The sequence below is a fragment of the Dipodomys merriami genome, unplaced genomic scaffold (assembly GCF_024711535.1).
Source record: "Dipodomys merriami isolate MVZ:Mamm:240054 unplaced genomic scaffold, mDipMer1.0.p SCAF_69, whole genome shotgun sequence".
NCBI lineage: Eukaryota > Metazoa > Chordata > Mammalia > Rodentia > Heteromyidae > Dipodomys > Dipodomys merriami.
The window spans coordinates 4,274,830-4,292,433 of NW_027206279.1; positions in this window are offsets into that span (position 1 = coordinate 4,274,830).

Here is a 17,604-nt window from a genome sequence, read left to right on the forward strand (position 1 = left end):
TGGAGTCAGGTCCACTGCCCCGTGGGAACCTCTGAGATGACCTATTTCCATTCACATGCTCTTTTTTGTTGTTGGTTGGCTGTGGGGCCTGAACTCTGGGCCTGGGCACTGTCCCTCAGCTCTTCAGCTCAAGGCGAGTGTTCTACCACTTGAGCCACAGCACCACTTCTGGTTTTCTGGTGGCCAATTGGAGATCAGAGTCTCACGGACTTTCCTGCCCAGGCTGGCTTTGAACCATGACCCTCAGATCTCAGCCTCCTGAGTAGCTAGGATGACAGGCGTGAGCCACCGGCGCCTGGCTTACTTCACATTCTTGTCCCCCTCAGTTTGGGCGTAAGCCCCTTGCTCAGCACCAGCCCTGTGCATTTCAGGAAACACTTCTAAGCTCTGTGCAGAAACTAGTCTTTCCTCTGGCCTTGAAAAACTTGGTACTTTTCCTTAGACTCTGAGTTCTTTCTGAACAGAGTGAATGTCTGCTGTGCCGGGTCGTAAGCAGCTCCAGCACAGACATGTTCCTGGGTTTCAAGGTTCATGCCACAAAGCCTGACAGATAGTGAGGGCCCAGCACGCGCTCATAACAAGTGGCCGGTTTCACCGTGCACATTGAGGAAAAAATAAGAGAATACAGAGGTGATGTACACTGGGGAAAATGAGAAGGACTTCAGAGTCAGGGGAGAGCTAAGGCAAGGCAGGCCTGGCCTTTGGCACCAGGCTGGCGTGCAGGTGAACTGGCAGGAGGTTGAGTGCGCCCGCGTGCACTGGCAGGCCGCCTGCGGCATCAGCCTCACACTCACCTCTGGGGACGCACGCTTGGAAACAGCACGTGTGGGAGGCATGCCCTGTCCCTAAGCCCGGAACCAGGGCCCCACCAGGCCCAGGGGGCAGCCCCTGCCTGGCGCCCCAGGTTAGCTGGGAGGAACACCGTCCCCAGGCCGGGTTTCCTCTGGCCTCCTCCTGGCGAAGCCGCATGGCTTGGACGCAATTGCTGTGGGAGCTGTAACCAGACCCAGAGGGGGCCAGGACGCCAAGGGCTGCCTGGGGCTGGAGGAGCCGCCAGGCCTCCGCACAGGCGGGCCGCCGCCTTCCACAGGGCTTCTCTGTCACAGCCGGATCACCGTCCTGCGGTGGCCAGCCATCCTCCCTCCTCCCGCTGATAGCCTCCCTCCGCGCTTGGGGAGGGCAGAGTGTGGGCATGGAAGGAATGCTCCCCAGAAATAGTTAATGCTCGCCCCTTCCCTGGGCCCCTCGCACCTGCACGCTGCGGGCTGTGGTTTCCACCACCAGCTGCGGCTGGAACCTGAGCGGTCCTGGGCCTGAGGTGCCTGCCAGGGGCTCGGCACCCCCGCCCAGCCGCCCCCCACCCCACCCCGTGGACCTCCACTGCCGTGTTTGGGTTGAGGGACAAATCTGGGTCCCCACTTGGCCATCTGAAGCAGAGCTTTGGGCATGAGGGGTAGGAAAGGTTCCTAAGAAGCAAACAGGTGTCGGGGCCTCGGCACCTGCGCGCTTCAGGAAGAAGCTGAGCCGCCTGGCGTCCCCGCCACCAACGCACAGAGCCCCGAAGCGCGCGGCGGAGTGTGAGGGTGAACGTGAAGGCCAAGAAGGGACGGAAAGTGGGATTCCGCGGGCCCAGGCTCTCGGCTGCTCCGCCCGGTCCTGAACCCCTGATGCTGGGAGGAGGGCAGGTCACCACGGAGCCCTGTGCAGTGCCCAGCCGCCTCACATCTGGGCCCCAGGAAGGCAGTTAGGAGCCACCACGGAGGCTGCCAGGCGCTGCCCTGCTGGCACCTTTCCCCAGGACCGCTCAGGCCACACCTCAGCCCCCAGGGGGAACGCCAGAGTGCCTCTCCGGGCCACAGCCGAGGGACGCCAAGATGGCAGCTTCAGTCTCGGCCCGCAGATTACCAGCGGCCACCATGCCAGGGCCCGCAGGCAGCCGGGCTGCAGTCCTCGCTCGGGGCACCGGCGGTGCTGTGGCATGCTGTTGTGGACATGGGCACCAGCCCAGGCACCCAGTGACTGTCCTCTCCCATGCCCGCTCTCCCAGTTCTTCCTGACCAGCACCCGGCACGGGCTCCTGCCATCTGTCCAGCCCCATTATCTACAAAATCACAGGCCCACCCTGGGCCCCGGGCTCACACCTGTCATCCTAACTACTCAGGAAGCGAGCTCCAAGGGTCAAGGTTCAAAGCCAGCCTGGGTCAAAAAGTTGGAGAGACTCCAACTCCAATTAACCAACCAAAAAGCCGAGTAGAAGCGCGGTCACGAGTGGAAAAGCAGAGCAAAAGCACAAAGCCCTGAGCTCCAGACCCAGGGTTGGCATGAGCAAAGCCCGGCGGGCGGCCCCTCACCTGCCGCCCCCCAACAGCCTCGCTCCCGTCCAGTCACCCACTGCCAGCGTGGTGTCAAGGTGAGCCCTTCGTCCCCGCTGACATACTCCAGAACCAGGTTAGGAAACTTTGTCTTCATTCAGTTATCTTGTATTGCATTCCTCAAGTGTCTACTTCCTCCATGTTTGTTGAGATGAGGGTCTAAATAACTTTTTTAAAAAGTGGGCTGGCTTTGGACCTCATTTTTCCTGATCTCTGGGATTACAGGTTTGCATCACTGTGCCCAGCCCCAGGAAATATTTTTAAAGAGAAAGTGAGCAGCACCAGGACTCTAGAGAGGTAGGAAGTGTTAGGTTTTTAAAGAAGAGGTAGCAAGTAAGAACCACACCACGCACGTAGTATTCAGGTAAGGGGCCGGTTTATTCATGGCTAGGCCTTATCAAGGGTAGGGACGGAAAAAGGTGTGGCCACATCAGATCCAGATGTGACCTCAGCAGAGGCAGATGGGACCTCTTCCAGGTGTGCCAGTTGCCTAGGTAACACAGGTACTGGCCAGAGACTTTGCTGCGACATCCAGGAGTGGACCTTACTGGAAGAAAGTGCTGCAGTCTGGCTAGGGACAGGGCCCAGACTTGGGGCCACGGCAGAGTATTTGGGATGGGAGTGGTGGGCCTCGCAGCTGTGGACCAGTTCCTTCCCTGGAGGGTGAGGAACTGTATACACAACAGAAGCTTCTTTGTCCAGCTCTGGAGGCCAGGAGGCCCAGGGTCAGGGCCATGGAGAGCTGGGGTCTGGGGAGGCCCATTTCCCAGACCCTGCTCCGCACGGCCTCACAAGGCCAGAAGATGCTTGCCTTCTCCTCCGGCAGCTTCTAGAAGTAGGACAGGCTGGCGTGAGCTCAAAACGCTCAGGCCTCAACCTCAGCCAAGGGCCGGGATGATAGGCATGCACCACCGTGCCTGGTTCAAAGAGTTGGAATATTATTTTCAGAATAATGGGCAAAAGAAATGGTTTCCAAGAGCACCCATTACAGGATTCCATTTCTACAGAATGTCCAGAAGAGAAAGGACCCCCCTGGCCTCCTGCAGCAGCCGAGGGCGGGCGGAGGAAGTGAAGAGGCAGCTAATGGATAGTGGGAGCTTCGGGGGCAGTGAGAATCCTCTAAAATTGATTGTGGTGATGTTTGCACAACCCTTCGAATAGACCAAAATCCAGTGAACTGTACACTCCAAATGGGTGAATTATACGGTAGGCGAATTATATCACAATAAAGCCGTTATTTTAAAAAGTATAATGGGAAGCTGTTAGAGGGCTGCTTTAATCACTGGGGAGGAATCGAGTCTAGAGAGAGGGAAGAGGACAGATTAGGAGAGGGCGTTGCCAGAGACACCGGGAAGCTGGGGCGGGGAGGGGTTCTGGCTAGGGCCTGGCTGGACATGGTACCTGCGGTATAAATGGACAAGGAGGTGATGGGAGAGAGACAACTTAGCTGGGGTGGGGGGGAGCCAGGGAGTCAGAGCTGTGCAGTGCCAGCCCCCTAGGCAGGGGAGATGTCAGGGCAGGGGTCTCCACCATGAAAGCCTTCACAGCTGCGGCTGGGCCAGGTCTGTGCTTCCCCGGGAGGGCGGGGGAGGTGGGGGGGGGGGGAGACCCGCTCAGAAACAGACCTAAAGCACAGAGGGCCTGTGCTCACATGGCCCAGGGCTCCCCACAGGCCCACGGCTCCAGCACCAAAAAAAAAAAGAGGTTTGTTTCCTTGTTGTATTTAATGAGTCATGAGGAATATAGAATTGCTGTAGGCTCCAGTGGCTATTTTTGGGAAAAGATCGTTTTGGTTTTTTTTTCTTTGTGGTCCTGGAGATGGGACTTGTGACAAGATAACAATTATTTTATTTTTTTTTTTGTTGGTCATGGGGCCTGAACTCTAGGCCTGGGCGCTGTCCCTCAGCTCTTCAGCTCAGGGCGAGTGCTCTACCACTTGAGCCATAGCGCCACTTCCAGCTTTTTCTGCTCATGGTGGTGCTTAACAATCAAACCCAGGGCCTCATGCATGCACAGCAAGCACTCTACCACTAAGCCACCTTCCCAGCCCCTTGTTTTTGTTTTTGTTTCTTTGTTTTGTTTGGCCATGGGGCTTGATTTCTTGGCCTGGGCCGCTGTCCCTGAGTTCTTCAGCTCAAAGTGAGCACTCTACCATCTGAGCCAAAGCGCCACTTCCAAGAAAACAAATCTTTATTGCAAAGTATCCCTACTATTTTTTTAATTTGCATGCTTATAATATATAATAAAATCACAAATTCATAAACTGCCAGAAGAGATAACCTTTGAAACTTTAAAATTGCCGTCTGGCTTTGGGGATTATGTTTCCTTGGCACAGGGTCTCACTATAATAGCCCAGGCTGGTCTTGAACCAATTGTCCAGCCGCAGCCTCCCGAGTACTCAGAGGACATGTGAACACCACCATGCCCAGCTATCAAACTATTCTAACTTGTGATGAAAAATTTTCTATGGCAGTGTAAGAAATTGTTTTTGTTTTCTTGGTGTTTTTCTTTTGCCAGTTCCAGGGCTTGAACTCAGGGCCTGGGCACTGTCCCTGAGCTTCTTTTGCTCAAGGCTAACGCTCTACCACTTGGGCCACAGGGCCACTCACTTCTGGCTTTTTCTGTGTAGGTGGTACTGAGGCATCAAACCCAGGGCTTCATGCATGCGAGGCAAGCTCTCTACCACTGAGCCACCTTCCCAGCCCAAGTGTGCCACTTTTCTTCAGGGGCTTTGAAAGTGATTGAGTGAAGGCCCCACCTGCTGCTGCCCCTGGAGCTGCTTGTGCCTGTGTGCCTGTGCCTGTGCCTGTGTGTGTGTGTGTGTGTGTGTGTGTGTGTGTGTGTGTGGCAGGAATCTTTGATATGACAAACAAAAATCAAAACAAATACCCTTGCAGTAGGGCCCTGCCCTCGGACTCCAGAAGCTCACCGGCCCTGGACCTCAGCCCTCCCACCTCCTCTCCCCCTACCCCCATCCCTCAGCCCCACCCACCCCCAAGCCCCAGCCATCCAGCCTTGGAGTAAATAAACCACGGGGCTGGGACCCAGACAATGGGCCTGGGCGAGGAGTTAATGGGCTGGGCCTCTCGCATTAGCCGAGTGTGACCAGAGCTGGCAGGGGCCTGGCCTGGCGCCAGCATTGATTATGACTGGATGGCCGAGCCAGGGCAGACTTGGCATAGACAGGCCCCACAGCTGGCAGATTCAGTCACCCTGGCCCAGAGGGCATGAGGCCTGGCCGTAATCCCCACTCCTCCACCACTGCCAGTGGGGAGGGGCCGAACACTGAGCCCCCAGATCCTGCCCCCTGAACTTTCGGTCCTGGAGGACTGTCCCTAAGTGGGCCTCTTCCTGTCCCCAGCTGCCTGTCCCAGACTTGGGGGTAGGGCAAGGACAGTGTGGGGGATGGGGCCCGGGCCTCCAGTGTGTGTGTGTGTGTGTGTGTGTGTGCTGAGCTGGGGGGGGGGGGGGCTGTCACCGCCAGAGCAGGTGAGCCCAGCCTCACTCCTGGAAGGAGAAGGGCTTTTCCAGTCTCTCTAAAGCCTTCCTTGGAGTATCCTGGGCCCTGCCCCAGCAGCTCACCCTGAGGAGAGGTGGAGAGGATGGCCAGGCTCTCCCCAGGGGCTCTGCACTCCAGCCGCTTGCAGGGCTGGCGCCTGAGCCTGAGGCTTGGAGGGCTCCCAGCACTGCGCAGACCTCCCCTGGGGAAGGAGCCAAAGCCCACTGAGGACCTTGACACTTGCGAGGCAGACACGCTCTACCACTTGAGCCCCATCACCAGCCCTCTGTTGCTTTTTTTATTTTTCAAATAAGGTTTCCAGTTTTTGTCCAGGGCTGGCCTTGAACCCTGATCGACCTACTTCTGCCTTCCATGTGGCGGGAATGACAGGCACATGCCACCACCCTGGGCTTACCTATCCAGACGAAGATCGGTGGTTTTTGGTTTTTTGTTTTGGCCTGGGCTGGCCTTGAACCACAATTCTCCTGATCTCTACCTCCAGAGTAGCTAGAATTATTGGTGTGAGCTACTGCAGGTGTCTAGCAATGATCAACTCTTTTTATTTTTTATTTATTTATTTTTTGTCAGTTGTAGGGCTTGAACTCTGGGCCTGGGTGCTGTCCCTCAGCTCTTCAGCCCAAGGCTAGCGCTCTACCACTTGAGCCACAGCACCACTTCCGGTTTTCTGGTAGTTACTTGGAGGTAAGAATCTCACGGACTTTCTTGCTCAGGCTGGCTTTGAACCTCGATCCTCAGATCTCAGCCTCCTGAGGAGCTAGGATTACAGGTGTGAGCCACCAGCACCCAGCTCGTGGTCAACTCTATCTGTGCTCACCATCTTCCCCTGGTGTTGGATCTTATCCTATTCATCTCTGAGCAAAGGTTTGACATCTTCTTTGGCATCAGAGAGACAGCTCACCCCCAGTTGGTACACTATACTGTGTAGGGGACTGCGTATCTGTCCCTGGAGACATCTAGAAAGCTCCTCCACGGGGACAGACCACGGGGCCATGTGGTCAGAGCCACAGACAGCCCCGGCTCCCTGAGGCCACCGGTGGAGGTGGGGGGGGGGGGGACAGGTCGCTGCTGGAGCCTGGAGCCTGGGGCAGCTCATTTACCTCCTCAGCTGCAGGAGAGGTGCACCCCCTCCCCGGCCAGGCTCCCATTACTACCAACAGGGAGCCAGCCGGGGATCTGAGACAAACAAAAGACGGCAGGTAGCTTTCCTGCAAACTCCAGCCCCTTCCTCTTCTCCCTCTCAGTGCCCTGCCTTCTTCCTCAGCTCTGGGACCAGAACTTTCCCTTCTTGTGTTCTGAGGGGGCTGACACTGTTTTGACTAGCTGGGGACGGGGGGGGGGGTAGTTTATGATCCATCACTATCTTAAAACCATGAAGACAACCAAGTGCAAATTGACCCGCCATTTTGGACAGATAGGACAGATGAATTTTCTATATGTTAAAAAAAAAAGAAAGAAAGAAAAAATTAAGACCAGGCTCCAGCTGCTCACGCCTGTCATCCTAGCTACTCAGGAGGCTGAAATCAGGATCACGGTTCAAAGCCAGCCAGGGCAGAAAAATCCATAAGACTCTTATCTCCAATTAACCACAGAAAACCAGAAGTGATGCTGTGGCTCAAAGTGGTAGAGCACTAATTGAGCAAAAAGAGCTCAGGGACAGCGCCCAGGCCCTGAGTTCAAGTCCCACAAATGACAAAGAAAAAAAAACAAAACAAGTTAATATTTGGTGGTGGAGAAACAGAAATGTATGCAACCCTTTCTCTTTTCTCACAGTACTTAACTTTTTTAGTGTCCTTGAAGGACCTACAAAAATCACTTGGGTCGTTTAGGAACATAAAATGTGTTATGCATAACTTAGCTCATAAAATTGTCACCTTTGTTATATGGTGTCGGGGATGGGAAGGGCTGTCTGAAAGTTAAAGTGTGTTGTTAAAGGGAGCCTTTTTTTCCCCCCTTCTCAATGTTTCCATACACCAAAAGACTCCTGAGGGAAGTCGGTCCCTCCATGTGCCAGCCCGGCCTCAGCGTGGAGTCCCAATTCATCCTCTCTCCTGCCTGTAAGAGCATCTGCTTCTTCCAGCTCCTGTCCCCTGGCGCTGGGAGCTCTGGGAACATGATTTCAGAGCAGTCTGTGTCCAGGGCAGCTGGCGGGGTGAGCAGGGGCCTGGCTGAGCGGGGCGCCTTCAAAGGAGGCTCGCTTTCCTGACCCCTCCCTTGGCATGCTGACCTGGTCTGACTGTGTTTTTCAGTGTTTCTGTCTGTAGCGTGGTGGGAAAAGTTCAAAGAGCTTTGGTCTTCCTTTCCAGCTTCCTCTCCAGACGCTCTGGGCTGCTCCCCTGCCTGAATCTCAAGAAAACTGCTGTCTTCCCTCCCCACTCACCCAGTGCGTCCTTTCCTGCCGGTTTCTAGAAAGCAGAGGGAGTTGCAAGGACCCTGTGGAGATGGAGAGCCAGAGAGAGCATCACCGTGCTGCTCCACCCCGCGGCCGCTAGACACGCGTCCCTGTGTCGCTCATGGCTCCCTCTCTCTGGGACATATGTATGTCCTACGGCCAGTGACAAACAAGATTTGTTCCACCAGCTGCCTTCCTTTTTGAAAAACTTTGTCACCAAGGCTCTTCGTGACCAACAGTCTGGCTCTCTGGGACAGACATCAAAGGCTTTGCAAAATCCTTACTGTTTATGATCAGATGGCCCCTGTCCATGGCTGATATCCTTCCCCAGGGCCCAGCTAGGGGTTCTGTTCCTCAGTTCCCCTGGATGTACACCCAGCCCACGTCACCAGCCCTCCGTCATAGAACGTATGAATGTAGCAGGTGCGCGTCGCTTCCAGGCTGGTGTGTAAACAGAAGATGCATCTCCTCTGCTCTCTGTTTCTGGGTCTTAGTGACCCTCAAGTACTTGCCGAAGATGGTGGTGGAATAAGCTAGAAGCAACCTGGATCCCCAGGTGACCACATTAAAGGCCACATACCACACATTCACATCGGTCAGGGGTGCGATCGACAGATGAGCTTTTACTGTGTTGAGCTTTTGAGATGTGGCGTTATCTCTTACGACAGCTCGTGTGCCTCACATTCGTTACCCAGAGACTGCCTTCCTCGAAATAGATCCTAAAGAAATCATCAGAAGCACAAAGCTTGGTGGAATGAACAAAAAGTAAAGGAGTACAGTCGCAGTGGGGCTCCGAGGGGCTCTGAGCTTGGGCAGGAGAGGTGGCCAGCCGAGACAGAAGAGGAATCAGCCAATTACTTGGCAGAACAAATACTAGTCGCTGTGGGGAATAAGGAAGCTCAGAAGTTGGGAAGAAAAAGAAAACTGGTTAGCAAACCCTACGTTTGACAGGTGTATAAGCGAAACCATTTGTACACACATTTTAGGTTGCTCCTGTAGATACGGTGTTGTGACCAGAGTGTGATCAGCTTGTTTTCTTAAAAAATCCTTTCACATAGGACTGAATCGCCAAGATCACTCTTACCGTTTTTACATAAGTGTTCGTGTGTTTGTTTGTTTTGAGACAGGCTCTCACTGTGTAGCCAAAGCTGGCATCAAACTCCGGATCCTTCAGCCTCAGCCCCCAAGTAGGCAGGATTGGAGCATGCATCAATAGACTCAGCCACTATTTTGTTGCTGTTGCTGTTACATTTTCTTTTCTTTTTTAAAATTTTTTGTTCCAGTCCTGGGGCCTGAACTCAGCGCCTAGGTGCTGTCCCTGAATTTTTTTGTTTAAGGCTAGGACTCTACCACTTAAGCCATGGCTACACTACCAGCTGAGTGTGTGTGTGTGTGTGTGTGTGTGTGTGTGTGTGTGTGTGTGTGTGTGTGTGTGTGTGTCTTATACTGAGTCTTACAGTCTTTCCTGTCCTGGCTGGCTTTATCTTGATCCTCAGATCTCAGCCTCCAGAATAGCTACAATTACAGGTGTGAGCCACGGGCACCCGGCATTCTTTTTATTTTACCTTTTATTTTCAATATAAATTTACTTCCGAAGCCAGTCTAAATCCCCTTAATGTTCATAATATAGCCAGTGTGATAAGACCTAAGATGTAAGCAGCTATGGTCCTGAAGACATACTTCAGCTTTCTGTCTGAAATGACCGCTCAGAAAGCAAACCCTCGGTTAAATGATCCTTTATTCTTTTCCCTCTTCTTCCGTCTGTTGTTCCTTTACAGATGGGACGAGGATAGCAACAACCTCCTTCTTTCCTAAACCCTTCCTTTGGGTTTGCTCAGAGACTGTACACCATAGTGACAAGATTGAACAGCTCTGTGACCAATCACAACATTCACATGGCACTGAGGTCTGACTGTGCAGGCAACATCTAAGACAACATACTTGTTAAGAGTAGTACACAAAACCGCAACACTGCTGCGACTGCTCCTCCACTCCTTCTTCAGCTTTTCCAGACTGCATTCTCTCTTTCTGTTGTTGTTGGTGGTGGTCATGGGGCTTGTACCTGGGCCTGAGCTCTTTGATTCAAGGCTAGCACTCTACCACTTTGAGCCACAGCTCCACTTCCTGCTTTCTGGTGGTTAATTGGAGGTAAGAGTCTCTCTGTTTTTCCTGCCCAGGCTGGCTTGGAACCATGATCCTCAGATCTCAGCCTCCTGAGTAGCCAGGATTACAGGCGTGAGCCACCGGTGCCCAGCTGTTTTGTTTCTTTTGATACAGGGTTCTGCTGTATAGCCCTGGCTGGCCTTGAACTCTGCTTACCTAATGCTTCCATGACAGATGTATACCAACCACACCTGGCTAGGTCATTACTTTTTGAAATAGCAACATGTTGATCCTCTCTTCAAAATCAGGCACAGACACACTCAAGAATCCAGCATAGTGGTGCATACCTGTAATCCAGGAGGCATGGGAGAGGGGACTGTGGTCCAAGGCCAGCCCTGAGCAAGAACCTGAGACCCTGTGTTCAAAGCGTGATTAAATCGAAGGTTAGGAAGAGCAAGGAACAGCACGTGGCTCCTTTTTACCCTAGCCCAGAGGCAACTTCATTCCTGCTTATTTCTCAGTGCTGACAACTTGTCCCACGGTTCATTAGTGCGGGGAGGACCACGATGCTTAGCGAGCGCCCTGTCTCAGCTCCACTCCGCTGCCTCTGCCGTCCGGCTTTCCTGCCCTCCTGCCTCCCACCTCCTCTCGGAGCCCTGTCCTCTCCTTATCTCTGGATTCACCAGGTGACTGACCCTAGTACGTCTCTCAAGTCCCCATCCCTGCACACATGTGCTGCTCTCTTCTGCGGGGCCAGATGCCACAGCAGAATGCTCACCACAGGTGCCTTCTCGTTTCTCAGCCTCATCTGTAGAGATGAGACCTGCCCGTTGCAGCCTGGGGCTCAGCTGGCCACTCGGGCATGGAAGTAGCTTGCTTGATTCCATCTCTCACATCATTCTGCTTTTTTTTTTTTTTTTTTTTTTTTTTGGAGACAAGCATATGATCCACGGACACCTTTCCTTCTTACTGTCTGTTGATTGCTCGTGGCCAGCCAGCCAGCGTGCCAGTGTTTGGGAGACTCTGATATTTATTTTCTCTTCCACTTGTACCACTCTGATCAGGGTAAGAACAATCAAAGGAAACATGACTTCCTCCACGGCCAACGAGAGCTACTACCCATAAACTGAAAGAAAGAAAAGGGGGGGGCAGATCTTGAGGGTACAAACAGAAGCAGAAGTCTTTTTCAAGGAAAACTGAAAAAAAAAAAAAGGTCAGTCCAGATCTTTCCAGAAGCTTCCGTGGCTTTGCAGGTTCCTCTCCTGTGAAAGGAAGGGAGTCTTTCTCTCCTACCCTTGGTGTCACTGCGCGTACAGGATAGCTCTCATTAAAAAGAAAAAAAAATCCCTATTTTTCTTCAAGAAGAAAGAAAGAAGATAGCACTTTTCCTGAAGGGTTAAACAAAGTAGAATCTCACTGGGGAAATCCAGAATGTTCTGCCTGTTCTCCCTTAAAACTGATGATCGTTTTGTTTCTTGCAAGTTCTGTCTTGTGCTCCTGGGGTCTCTGGTAAGAGCTACTTTAGAAACAGAGATCGCAGGGCTGGCTACTAGCTTCCTGGTTCCTGTGTTGTTTGTTGTTTGCTTTCTCCCACTCTGAGCCGTTTCCCAAAACTTCTTAAAAAGTCCTCACGTAAGACAAAGTGAAGATTTGTCCTCTCCACGCTCACAGTCGAGCAGTCTCTCCTCGACAGCGCTTTTCACTACGGGTTGCTGTTTGGAATCGGCCCCAGACGTAAACAGGGTCATCCGGGGCCAAAGTGGGTGGGTGTTTCGTTGTAAAGCTCCGGGGGTTAAGAGTGAAAGCATGTGACTTCAGCCTGGCCAGGAACAGAGCAGCCTTTGTGAGCGGTGCCAGCGCCTGGCCAGCGAGGGGCACCCGAGGTGGAGCACTGTGGGGAGGGGAGCCCCGGGTTTCCGAGGATCTAGGGAGGTTCGCTGCACCTCCTTCTTCATGCTTCCACGAGCTTCTGTAGGCGACTGTGTGTGTGTGTGTGTGTGTGAGAGAGAGACAGCACGTTTGGAGATAAGAACCCCAGGGCCATTGGAAGGAGGCTGGGCAGTGTCCCCCGAGGGGTTTCTGATGGATTATACACAGTACTTTCTGAGGGCTGGTGCGTGCCCCTGCTGCCCACTAGAGAGGGGAGCATGGCCGGTGCTTCCTCTAGTTATTGCCAGACAGGGAAGCTGGCAGGTTGCTGCCTCCGTTCGCGCTGCCCGCCCAGGCCCAGCCACCATGTCCACCCTTCCTCACCCAGGTACACAGGGCACACAGAGAGCCAATGGGACCCTGCCCCGTGCCCACCTCCTGCCCCGGGACCAGCAAGCCCTTCCCAAGCCCCGCCACAGCCAGAAACGGCTTCCTGGAGAAAAAGGGAGAAAGTCAAATTTCCTGAAGTCTGCAGATCCCGCAGCCTTGCGGCCCTCGGCAGGGGCCGGATGGGAGAAAAGGTTCTTCTCTCCACACCAGGCCTGGCCTCCCTGGACTGCGCAGGAGGAGTTCGGAAGTGGGTTTGCTGAATTCACATCATTCGCCCTTCACCATCCCCATCTCCCCCAGAAAGACTTCTGAGCATGTTCCGGCCTAGGCCCTTGGTGTCTCACGTTGTGCTGATGACCAGCGCTGACCAAGGGCCTCCTCTTCCCAGGCGCGCACGGCCGCTCACTTGACGCCCCTGGACACTGCCAGTTTGGGAAGGGAAAAGCTGAATCCAGCTGTACCCGTGATTTTCGCCTTCCCCTAGCTGAAGAAACATTCCTGGACGCTACATTCCTAGCTACTCAGGAGGCTGACACTTGAGGATCTTGGTCAGAAGCCAGTCCAGGCAGGGAAGTCCCTAAGACCCTTATCTCCAGTTAACAACCAAGAAGCCAGAAGTGGAGCTGTGGCTCGAATGGCGGAGTGCTAACCTTCAGCAAAAAAAAAAAAAAAAAAACCAGCCAGACCCAGCATTCAAGCCCTAGTACCAATGCAACAAGGAAGGGAAGGAAAGGAGGGAGGGAGGGAGGGAGGGAGGGAGGGAGGCAAAGGAAGGAAGGAAGGGAGGGAGGGAGGGAGGAAAAAGGAAGGAAGGAAGGGAAGGAGGGGTAGGCATGAGCTCTTGGTACATTTCAGGAGGGGATCATGGGAGTTTGGTGGCTGAACTGGCAGGTGCTACATCCCCAGCCTTCCACAGCCCTGGGGTCTGGCAGCCAGATCACAGCCAGATCCTCCCAAAGGCAGGCCGGCAGGTGTTCCTCGGGTGCTGTTGAGAACAGAACCCGCTCACTTGAGTGTGTGTGCTCCCAACGCCTGTGCACTGCTGCCGGGCTCACGGCCCTTGGTAAATGTATGTTGGAGGCGAGGTTGCCACGAGGCATTCCACCCGCCGCACTTCAAAGATAGACTCACAGGGCAGAACCTTGGGCTCACTCGGGTGAAAAACAAGAAACTTCCAGCCCCAGGCCCCTGCCCGTGGCCACTTCGGGTCCTTCTGGCCACAGGCCACTTTCCAGAGTGACCTCCAGGGTTGGATGGCTTATCACCAGCTCACTCAGCGTGAGCCTAAGACTGTGATCTTCTGGAAAGTTACCCCAGGTTCACCGCCCCTCTTTACGCACGGGAAGGGAGCTTGCTACAGGATTATGGCCACCAAAAGAACCAGACTGCTGAGCTTCCTTAAAAGTCTAGATTCCAGCATTCATCCTGCAGCTCACGGCTTTCCTGTCCACCACAGTCCTCAACCTGGAGAGGCTGAAACACTCAGATGTTCTCCGTGGCCTGATAGCTTTCTTTTGAGCGTGGGGGAACAGGGTCTCACTGTGTAAACAGGCTGGCCTAGAACTCCAGATCCTTCTGCCTCAGTGTCTGCATTCGCCATTACACACATACAAATTGTATACTCAATTTTTTGGTGGGGGAAGTACTGGAGTCTGAACTCAGGGCCTCATGTTGGCCAGACGGGTACTCTACCCCTTGAGCCACGTCCTCAGCCCTGTTTCATTTTGCTTAATATTTTTTTTGGACACAGGATCTTGTGTTTTTGCTGGCCTTGGACCACAGTTCCCCTGCTATGCCTGGAGTTACTGGTGTGTACCACCATGGCTGGCTTTCTACATAAATTCCTGAGTCTGTGTACATCCTGGGCCTGTTTTGGAAGACAGGATGAACATGTTTCACTAGGAATGAGAGAGTTCAAGACCCAGCAAAGAAAATGCTAAAATGGTGGACAGACACGTAGTTTGAGGTCTGACTCTATGCCACTGACCAACGGGGACATATCAGCCAGTGAGTTAGCTGGTGCTGGGCACCGGTGGCTCACACCTATAATCCTAGCTACTCAGGAGGCTTAAGTCTGAGGATTGTGGTTCAAACCCAGCCAGGGCAGGAAAGTCCATGAGACTTTTTTTTTTTTTTTGGTCTGTAGTGGGGCTTGAGCTCTGGGCCTGGGCGCTGTCCCTCAGCTCTTTAGCTAAAGGCTAGGACTCTACTACTTGAGCCACAAGGCCATTTCCGGTTTTCTAGTGGTTTATTGGAGATAAGAATCTCACAGACTTTTCCTGCCTGGGCTGGCTTTGAACCCCGATCCTCAGATCTCAGCTTCCTGAATAACTAGGATTACAGGCGTGAGTCACCAGCACTGGGCTTCCCTGAGACTCTTATCTCCAATTAACCACCAGAAAAACCAGAAGTGGCACTGTGGCTCAAGTGGTTGAGCACTCACCTTGAACTGAAGAGCTGAGGGACAGCGCCCAGGCCCAGAGTTCAGGCCCCATGACCAAAAAAAAAAAGAATAGACCTCATCTCGTTAGTCCCGGCTGGGTGGATTTTCCACGCTCCACACTACCTGGAGTTCTCACAAGACACAAGTAGCAGTCAGGGATTGTGTGGCTTCTTTTGAATCTGCGCACTAGGCTGAGGGCGATGTTTTTGTCCCTGCTGAGGGGCTCAGCCAGCGTCAGGGGACTTGATCCTCCTGGACAGAATTGGCATCGTCCTAACACAGGGTGGCATGGAGCCAGGGGACCTTTGGACAGCAGCCACGGCAGTGGCTAGACAAGATGTCACTGGCCTCCTCCTCCTAGGCGCGCGCACACCCTGCAGCGATCCGACTTTCTAATTCCACACGGAGCCTTCCCTGCTAGGAGCTAGGAAGCAAGGCATTCGTTCTCCAGAGAAGGGAAAGAAGGGATTAAGGGCGGGGTGGCTGGCTTTCTTGGTCCAGCGGGATCTCATTTTACACAGGGATTGGTTCCAAGACCTCCTGGGAGGCAAAAATCACACAAAGTGAAAATTGTCCTTGAAAATCCTTTCAAACACCCGTGAAGTTCACCAAGCAGACACGAGGGCTTCCTGGGAAGGCCAGCCAGCACTCGGCCTGGCCATCCCCGCTCAGCTGGCGTTTGGGCCCCAGTGGGCCTGAAGTTATCTGTGAGTGCCATCGGCAGGCCAGGCCCCACCTGGCTGCTCGTGTCCCGTGCTGCTGCACTGCTCTCCTCCACGGCGCTGCCTGCGTCTCCTCCCATCCCTCCCCCATCCCTTCACAGCTAAACAACATGCTTAAATGACACCTTTACACTACAGTCTCGGTCTCCCGGTAAGGGGCCATCTTGGGCTACTGATCCTGAACAGAAACCAGGAGATCACACACATCTGTTGGGTCCAGCTGTGACGTCTAAGGGCGGTTGGTCAGGTGGGACACACGTACAGAACAGCAAGGCAGGGGAGCTGCAGGCTGACGCGGGATCCGGAAGGACGAGCCTTCGGTGGGGTGATCCGGCCCTGGGAGCAGAGGGGGTACCACCGAGGGAACAGCACGGGTCACCCCTTACTTACGCGAAGACGACGCTGCAGACACGGAGGGAAGATGGCCTCAGAGACTTTCCCACGTAAGAGTAGTCAGAGCCCGTTGACTCCCCTGGCCTACAAATAATAATACAAACAATAATAACGTCTATTGGACTCGTCCCTATTTCTAGGCCCTTTACATGGGATCACACACGCAACCCTGTAACAACCTTACAGATAGCTTCACTCGCTCATGGTTGCTGCTCAAAGTAGGGACAGTAGGGGCAGATGGCTGGTAAGCGAGACAGTAGGAATGAGATGTCACATGCCTGAAATCCCAGCACTCAGGAAGCTGTGACAGGAAGATCGTGAGTTGGAGGCCCACTTGGCTACATCGCAAGACCCTGTCTCAAAAGGAAGGAGAAGAGAGAGGGAGAGAGGGAGGGACAGTTCCAGGGTACCTTCCCATTCGCTGTGTATCTCATAGGAGCTGCTTAATGAACTCAACTACAACCCAGCGTGGGAAACATAGAATCCAATCCGGACGTGGCACCAGCTCCACTTGTACCACATTCCAGTACAAATAAACCTCTCTGTCCAAACACAGAGTGGTTAGGAGTGCCATGTTTTACAGGAGGAAAGGCAGTTATTTGGCATTAAAAATAGACACGTTTTGGCTTCCTCAAAGAGCTGGGAAATAGCAGGGGTACTTCCCCCTGGAAGCGCCGATGGATGGGGTAAGAGCTCTCTCTCACACGGCCTGACTCAGCAGCCCAAGGAGAAGAGGACAGTGCCTTTCTGGGTCTCGGCTTGCCCAGCTGTAAGACAGAGGTTAGACAACGGAGCCGCAGTCGTCTCTCGAAGTAGGAACCGGAGCCCTGGGCTGGACAGCGCGGCTGACAGCTTCCTGAATCACGGAGGACGGGGCCCGGGAAGGCCCGCCGGCCCTTTTGCTCGCAACTTACACGGCTAGGACCAGGAGTGGTTTCCCGCAAGCCCTTAGCTTACCCTGGTGGGCCTGGCACACTGTTAATCCACAAAGAAACGCCAGCCAGGAAATCCTCTTGGGCCGGGCATGCCCCTCACAAGAGGCTGTCTTGGTAAAAGGAAGTGAAAGCCTGGCTGGCTGGAGACACGGGTCATGTGAGGCAGAGCGCGAGAGGCCTTACCACGCAGAGGCCGCGGCAGGCGACTGCGGCGGCTCCCACGCACACAGCCCCTCCCACCCTGCAAGGCCGCCCTGGCTGGAGTTTACACAGGGACCAACTCAAGGCTCTGGGAGGTTACACATGGAGGGACTTACCCAGGTCCAAACCCGGGCCTAACAGCTCCACGCTTGGCCCCTGTGGACGCCAAGAGGGAAAAAGAAGATGGAGAAGAGCCCTGCACACCCCATTCTCAGTGCTTACTTTTTCTAGTGATGCTGATGTTTAAGCCCCGGGCTCACTAGGCAG